Here is an 8954-nt window from a genome sequence, read left to right as displayed (position 1 = left end):
ATCTTCCAATTGCAGCATTTTGTTGCCAGTATCAGTCTACAGCCTGGGAGCAGAAGCTGCCAGAGAACCTTGTCGCTGCTGGTGCTTTTTGTTTCTGCCAGAATGGAACTCAGGACCTTGCACTTGCTGCTGAACTCTATCCTGCCCCCTTGGCTGGTTCTTCTGCCCTTCAGGGAAATTTGACTCATTGGGTCTTCTCTTCAGAGCTACTTCTGTGAACCCGAGACTACTGAGGAATTGGGCACCGTGGGCTTGCTAGCTTGGGGTATGAGGAGAAGTCGGCCTCTGCATGTGCCTGGAGGACGCCTTACTGATCAGACTTGGGGCTCTCCACAGCCCCTCGGGGACCATGAGGTCTGGAGTCCTGTGTGTGAGAGGAGCTGGGGCAGGATGGCCGCCAGACCCTGTAGAGCTACCATCTCCATCCAAAAATAGGATCCAAGTACTGCAGTGCCCCGTGGATGTCTGTAGCCTACAAGAGGGAAAGGATGGAAACACTGCCCTCCCAAAGGAAATACCAACTGCCATCCAAGGACAAAGATGCTCCGTGATTTTTTTTTTCTTCCCCAGGAAGTAGCTTCTGAGACACTTGCCCTCCCCATATGCAGTTCCTACCAACGTGCTACCCTTCCATGGAAGCAGAATGCTGTCTCCCGTCCTGTTCAAAGTAGCTAACAACATAGCCTATTCTGAGATCCAATTTTTTTTTTTTTTTTTTGTTCCTCGAATGCCTTCAGGGCACTTTTGGCCAGCGGGAGAGTTGTGAGGTTCGAACTCCAGCAACCTGAGGCTGAGAGCTTTGTGGAAGCAGCCACTTAAAGGCCTGAGCTAGGGCCAGGCCCCCTCTGAGATCCAATTTGATTGAACTGTCCCACAGACAAAATTATAAACAAGCTAAGAGTTGTGATGCTGGCCTCTAATGCCAGCACTCTGGGAGGCTGAGGTACAAGGATTGTAAATTCGAGGTTATCTTAGGGAAGAAGAAGAGTTAGGAATACCCTGCCTCAAAATAAAAATTAGAATAAGTACAGTACTGGGATTGGGAGGTGGTTACCAAAGTACAAAAAGAAAGGTGTAAAGAATTTCAAAAGCAATAAGTCACATGGAATTGTTAAGTTTCTTGGTGCAGTAAAGAGACAGGAAAGATAAAGGAAGTCTTTATTGTGGGCACGGGGAAGAGCACAGGAAACAAGAGACGTGGAGCTTACCAGGGCCTGGTCTGGGGAACTAAGGCTATGCAGGGCCAAGATGGAGGGGCGGGGGTTAAGAATGAAATATGTGTGATGTGGCAGTTAGTGATTGTACAGTAGGAGGGAACAAGAAAACAGGAAATTGTGAAAAAGAAACAGGATGTTGTAATTTGACCGGGGAGGAGGAAGGCGGAGCATAGCTCATGGCCTCCTCTGGCCGGTGCCATGTTGACTCGCCGCCATAATACTTAACTACGGCAAACAAAATCCATCATTCCTGTATTTAGGGTAGAGAGGGCAATAAAATCTTTTTCTTTTTTTCTTTTTGTGTGTATTTAGTACAGGGTCTGCAGAGTGTCACTGTGTAGATCAGACTTCTAGTGATTCTCCTGTTCTCAACCTGCCACGCAGTGGGATTACAGGTGTGCAGTACCACGCCCAATCTCAACTGACCTCTTAGCACACCCCAGGGCAGGGCTGGTATGGCACCCCGGAGATCACACCCTGGCTGCTCTGCTCTGCCTAAGCAGGAACTTTAATCTGTTGAGCTATCTGGCCAGCCCTACAAACCTCTTCAACTGCTTTTTGCTGAGTATGGGCCTCATCATGGGAGAAGGTGAGAGGGTGATGTGCAGTGTCTGTGTGAAGGCCCCTGTCTGGGATTTCTGCTAGCATGATGAGTTTGTTGGGGGTGATCATGTGGAGTATGGATTGTATAAAAATTGAAAGAAGTTTAACAGTAATCTCAGATCTAAGGTTCATGGAGGAGTCCAGGCTTTTTTTTTTTTTTTTTTTTTTGGTGGAACCAGGGATTGAACTCAGGCCCTTGCCTTTGCCAGGGAAGTGCTTATTCCACTGAGCCATCTACCCGGCCCCAAGTCCAGGCTTTTTTAAAAACAATTTTTTATTGGTACAAGGTCTCACTGCACAGCTTAAACTGATAGTGATCCTCCTGGCTCAGCCTCTCCAGCACTAGGATGACTGGTGTATGCCACCAGGCTTGGCTTAGGATAAGCATGGAGTAGTAAGAATTGAACGTGGGTCCTTGTGCTTTCCTGGCAGGTGATTAGACCACAGGGCCATCTCCCCAGCCTGGGGTCTACAGTCTTAACTTGCTTTTAAAGGACTGTGTCACAGTCCTTTAAATGATACATGCTTGAACATAGTGGCTTGAAACATAGAAACAAATGAAAAAAATAGGCTACTACCAACACATTGCATATTTCTGGAAGATGATAGGACTGGGGCTGTGTGATTGGGCAGGAGAGAATTTGAGTTCCTGGAAGCCTTTGGGAAAGGAGCTGAGAATTGTCTGCTGTCACGTCAGCAGGAAAAGTGCCCTTACACTTGGGTCCTTCACTGTATGTAACAAAATGAAGAAGTTAGTTCTCAGTAAAGTAATTATGCTATAATAGAAGGGATAAAGCTCAGGATAACAGATATATACATTTCCCTGTGCTTTTTGCATAATTATGGTGCATTACAACTATCAATAAGATTTAAATATAAATTTAAATAATTGTGCTTACCTAACTGCATTATTCTTAATCTACCGTGTTCTTTTTCCCTTACTTTCGCTCTCTGGGAATTCTCAGGATGACAATCAGGTCTTTTCTTAGAGTGCTTCTGAGAATGCACGCCAGGTCCTACAATCTCCTGGAAAGGCGGCTTGCTGCTGTGAACATTTGAGCAACCCTGAGAGAATGGTGCTGCCTATAACAGAGTTGAAGCTGTACCCTTCCCTTCCAAAGGTAGAAGGTGGAGCTCTGCAGTCCTCCCCAAGATACAGTTACTAGAGGAAAATCTGGTGCATGCCTACAGGAATTCCCTTGAGAAAGAATGTGCAGCACAATTCTTAAATATTTCATCCCATGACCCAGGGATGAAGCCTTTAGAACTCTCTCAGTGTCTCTTTCTCTCTGTCTCTGTCTCTCTTCTTTCTCTCCTACTGACAGTGGAACCCAGAGTAGGTGCACGAACACTGCCCTGCTAAGTCAGGTTTGAATCTACTGTCACATGGATTCCAGCATCAGTGAAAGCTAATGTGAGAAAGGAACATCAGAGACACAAAATACTACATTAAATGTTCACTGACTGAGCTACACACTAAGAAAGTGAATGGTGGTGTGTGCCCATAGTCCATATTCAGTAGGAGGCCGAGGCAGGGCTATTTCTTGGTCCTTGGGGTTGGAGTTCATACAGTTTGGAATGAATGCAGGAAGCAAAGGAGGCACATAGTTTTCAATCCTTTGATTTGTCTATGTAAACATAAAAATAAAAAACCAAACTGAATGAACGAAAAGTGAAAAGTTTACAGTAGCCAAGCAAATGCCCAGCCCAAAGAGAAGCCACAGTTAAAACCACAGGGGAGGGGTCCTGGGAGATGGTTCAGTGGAATAAGCACGTCCATGGCAAGCATAAGGGCCTGAGTTCAATCCCTGGTTCCGAAAAAAAAAAAAAAAAACAAAAAAACACAGGGGATTCCATGATGCTCTTCCAGGGCCCAAGCCCACTCTCTTCTGCTTGGCAAAAGCTTAGAGCAGAGGCTACAGGAGGGCTGGGTGCAGTTCCAACCCGGACACAGAAGGTGGCAGAGTAAACCACATTCTGCCCAGTCTGGGACTGACTGCTTTATGGATTGGTTTCTGTATAATCTCAGCAGGATCTTAGATGGGACAAAGGGACTGTCACTGCTGTGAAAGCTGCAGGGGAACTATCAGTCTGCACATGCCTAGGTTAAGAGGAACTAGGAGGAAAAGTAAACATATTAAAAAAAAAAAAACAGCCAAGTATTAGGATGAATTAAGAAAGTTACATACAGCATAGGCAGGATGACTATTCAGAAAAACCTGAGATGACCTTAAGCTTTCTCCTTAGGCTGGTCCCTGCGGTCAGAGTATGCCCAAATAATGGGGACAGGACTGCCTAGCCTCAGAGCTAGCTGTTTCTTCAAATACCAGTTTTCAAGAAAACTTGACAACCAATGCAAAAGAAGAATGAAAACAGGCAAAGTGTCTCTGAAAAGAGTAAGACCCTGGAAATAGTGAAGAAAGAGTTTAAAGTAAGTGTTTTCATGACCATGTTCAGGGAAACAAAGGTAGACCATGTCTCGTACCAAATAGGCAAGTCAACTCCAAATAGATTAAATCTTTAAATGTAAGGCCAGAGAAATAAGATAAAGCCTTAATGACATTGGTGGACATTCCTTTATATTTTTGCATGCTAGGAATCAAACTCAGGACCTCTTGTTTGATGGGCAGGTCCTATACACCTGAGATAAGCCCCCGAGACCCCCCAAATGACATTGGGGTAGACAATACATTTTTCAGTATGAACCCAAAAGCACAAGAAAAAGGATATACAGTATGGGATTATACTGAATTAAATCAGGACTACACAACAAAGGAAATGATTTCAAGAGTAGGAGAAAGAAACCTTATAGAATTGGAGAAAATATTTGCAAGTTGCAGTCTGATAGGGAAGCAATATGTAGAACTACGTTAGGAATTTAATGACAAGACAAAGCCTAGTCACATAATGTTAAAAAGACACTGTATATTCACCTTCCCTGACACTGACAAAAAGTACCTGGCATCCTCATAGTAGTGGAAGAGAGAGTGATCTTGGCCCAAGTTTCAGTGGGCTAGGTCCATGGTCCACTGACTCCAAGTCAGAAACCGGACAATCAAGAGGATGGAGGAGAAAAGTGGGTGACGTCATGGGAGTTGGAAGCAGAGACAGGAGGGAGGGGACAGGGACAAGAATGTGCACTTCCATAGCACACCCCAAGTGCACCACTTCTGACCATCTCTCAGTTCCTCACAGCGCGTTCAGCTACTGAACTCATCCAAGGATACATCCGCTGGTAAGCCTAGCACCCTCTTGAGCCATTCTCTTTCCAAGCACATGAGAGTTTGGGGATAAGTTCTAGATCTAAATCATAACATTCCACTCTTGGAACCGGAAGGATCATGTCCATCTCAGTATGCAAAAATGCATTTAGTTCTTCTCTAGCAGTTGACAGTCTTGAGAGAACCAGGACTGCTGAAAAGTTCAATTCCTCAGTTCTCTGAGAATCAAGGCATACTTAGCTGCGAGCACCAGTAAATTTGAAAAGCAAATTAAATACTAGCATCATACAATAGCACAAAATAAACCTGCCCATTCCCAAAGGGATGCATGACACGGTAGAAGACAAGTGGAGCAAAACAAAACCACAACCCACAGGGCAATACTAAGTTCTATGGTCCATGGACATTGGCCAGAGAGGGTCGTGCTGACATGTCAATTCCAAAGCACTTGGGCATCTCTCACCTGTGAGATTGCTGGGGACAGCGCCTGTGTCCTCTCTCTGGGGCTGGTTCTGCTCGCTGCCTGCAGCTTCCTCACCAGATATGCAGAGTCCTCATTACTCCTGGGTCCTCCATTGCTCCTGGGGGTTACACTCTGCGCTTCCCATATTCCCCTAAGAGGGTGTCCCTGTCAGGCCTCTTGAACCTTCCTTTGAAATCTTGGGAGAATCTTCCATGACTCTTCTTGCATACTGTGTGCCAGAAAAATCAGCACTATAGGAGTGGTGCCAGCGTCTGTATAATTGTTTAAGCCTCAGTAGGGTGGAATGTCAAAAATTCTTCCTGAGATGGCTTCAAGCCCTTGTTTGTATTTGTACCACTACAGATAATTTAGCTTTATTTTACTGCTAATCTTTTCCACAAGAACTCTCTTCATTGCCTCAATGTGCCAACGACTTTTTTTCTGGAGAAGTTTCACGTTTGTCAGCACTGAATTTTGCTTCTGATTTTTTTCACAACAGTTAGGACCGAAAGCAGTCATAATTCCATATGCCACACATACGTTGTTGTACTACCTTCACATTCTGTCCCTCAAATTATTTTTCCACTGCCCTTAATCTCAGCTTCTTAAAGTCTCAGGGCATAGGCAGAATGCACACAAGTGTGTGTGTGTGTGTGTGTGTGTGTGTGTGTTTTGCAAGAGAATCACACACACACACATACACACACCGAGAGAGAGAGAGAGAGAGAGAGAGAGAGAGAGAGAGAGAGAGACAGACAGAGAGTGTGTGTGTGTGTGTGTGTGTGTGTGTGTGTGTGTGTTTCCAGTGTTTGTTCCCAGCTGATAATTTCTAAGCCTAACCACTACTGTCCTTCTGCCTGGCAGTATCCTGATCTCCTGGCCAATAACAAGTGTTATACGTAAAGTCATTCTCAGTCTTCTGTAGCCTGAATTTTAAAGCTTTTCTAAACTTTCCCCACATTTTCTAGATACAGCGGCCAGGTCCGGTTGCAGCAGTGATCCCACTCCTGGTGCAGTTTTCTGCACTACTCATGTTCCCACCCCTTCTGCTGGGATATGATAGCTGGTACCTGCAACTTAAAGGAGGAGCAGTTTACTTTGGCTAAAAGATTCAGTGAGATCAACCCCTGTTCAGACACTCCAAGGCTGAAACCCCAAGTTAGAAGGGAAGGAAAAGTAAGGAGGCAGAGAAAGAAGGGAGGAGTGAAGGACATAAATGTACCTCTTAGGTCTCATGTCTTGTTGGGCCTCAGTTCAGGCACCTCCTTTTAACAGGACATTCAGCTAGTATCTCTGAGTGGATGAATCTACACATTAGAACAGCCTCCCAATTATCCATTCACCTCCTGTGGTGGATCGACAACTGATGGTCAGCTTGTAACACCCAGCAAGCTGGCAGCATAAGAGGCAGAACTGAAGAGCAAGAAGTTTAGGCTCTGTTGGTAGCAGCTAGACCTGTTTGGAAGCTGTTCAGAGGCTGTGAGGAGCAACTGAGAGCTGCTGGTTTCCTGGGAGGAGCATGTCACATTGGCCTTCCTGGTGAACTCAGATGTTCTCATAGTGGAAAGAGCTTGTTGTCCCTGAGAATGGCTACTGTTCACTCTGGGGCAGCTCTGGTCCTCACCTCGAGCATCACTTCCTGGCTCCAGAGGAGAAGATGGTGCACTGCTCGGTCTCCTGGGGAAGATTGTTGCACTGGCTTTCCTGATGGGAACTCCCTTCCAGGCTACAGTGCAGATACACCAGCTTTCGGCAAAGATCCTTCTTCCTTCTGCCATAGACTTTCTAGTTTCCATCACTGAACTTTGGCCCTTCAGGGAAGATCCATGAAACTGGTCTGCATGAGACATGTCATCAGCTCTAGGTCTCAGGCTGGACTCATCAAGGGCAATGTTACGGGCTCTAGGTCTTCAGCTGGACCCATGCAGGACATTTCTGTGGAGTCCTGGCCCTCAACTGGAGCCTTTGGTCTTTATTGTAGGGACATATTTCTTGTACTCTTTGTATATGAATCTTTCAGTTATTTACTCTCAAATAATCTTACAATTAAGTGTACAATATTGTATTGTGTCCGCTGCTAAACACTAAACTACAGTACCTTCAAATGCATGAGATATTTTGGGTACTTAGACACAACCATAAAACATACCTCTCACAGAAGTCATATAAATGGCCAATACGTGTTTGAAGAAAATACCAAGTTAGCATCACACTCCTTCAGGCTGGCACAAATTACAGTAACAGTAAAATACCACTTTCTCCTGTTAGAATGGCTGTTATTGTAAGAGTTGAAAGGTAGGTATTGGCAAGCCTGAGGAGGAGAGGAAGCCCTTAAATGCTGTCTGCAGAAATGTAAATCATTAAAGCCATTGTGCAAAATAGTATAGAGGTTCCTCCAAAAAAAAAAGTACAAACTAGAGCTATGGTACCCATCAGCTCTATAACTACATATATGTCCAAAGGACATAAAGTCAGTATCTTGAAGAGTTATCTGGACATGTGTTCATTTCAGCATGATTCAGTGCCAAGTTATTGAATCAGCTTAAGTTTCCGCAGTGGGAGAACAGATAAAAAAATGTAGTACACATACACAATGGAATGCTATTCTGGCTTTAAAATGAAGGCAAGCCTATAAATTGCATCAACATAGACATACATGGAGGATATTACATCATATAAAATAAACTCAGCACCAAAAGAGAAATACTTTACTGTCTTACCTATATTAGGAGTTCAGGAATTTGGCCATGTAGAAAGAGAAAGTACAGTGAAGGTTTCCAGAGATGAAGGAATGGTTTTGGGGAAATATTGTTGAAAGGGTGAACAATTGTACTTATTTAGTAAGAATAAATGTACACTCTCTTTGGTATAAAATAGTGACTGTAATTAATAACAATGCATTGTTTTCTCAGACATCACTTCAAGTGTAGATTTTTAAAAATACTTTTATTAATTTATGTGCTAAGGTTCTCACTGTGCAGCTCAGACTCATAGCAATGCTCATATCTCAGTGTCACCAGCCCTGGGATTACAGGCATGTGCCACCATGTCCAGTTTCCATGGTCTTCATAGTGTACCTGGTTCCAAGAGTGGCATAGCATGCAGGGCCAGGGGTGAAACTCAAGATCTTATGCTTGCCAAGCAGTCACTTAGGCTGATGAGCTTACCCCCAGACCCAAAAGAGCAAAGTTTTAAGTATTCTCACCATAGAAAGTAATGTATATATTATGTAACATTTTTTTTTACAGTTTCAACAAATAATACACTGCATATATTCTTCTTAGTGGTTAATTGCTGTACAAGATGCGGACTTGTGATCCTATTTACAAACACCAATAGAACAAATCATTCCAGTCATTAAGACAATGCAACTATATATCTACCCCAACCACTTTGAATACACAGATACAGAATGGACATTCATCGGTGTACCCCATTTTTCCTAAGTTC

The sequence above is a fragment of the Octodon degus genome, unplaced genomic scaffold, assembly GCF_000260255.1.
Source record: "Octodon degus isolate 3935 unplaced genomic scaffold, OctDeg1.0 scaffold00072, whole genome shotgun sequence".
Lineage (NCBI taxonomy): Eukaryota > Metazoa > Chordata > Mammalia > Rodentia > Octodontidae > Octodon > Octodon degus.
Note: the sequence above shows the minus strand (reverse complement) of the source record.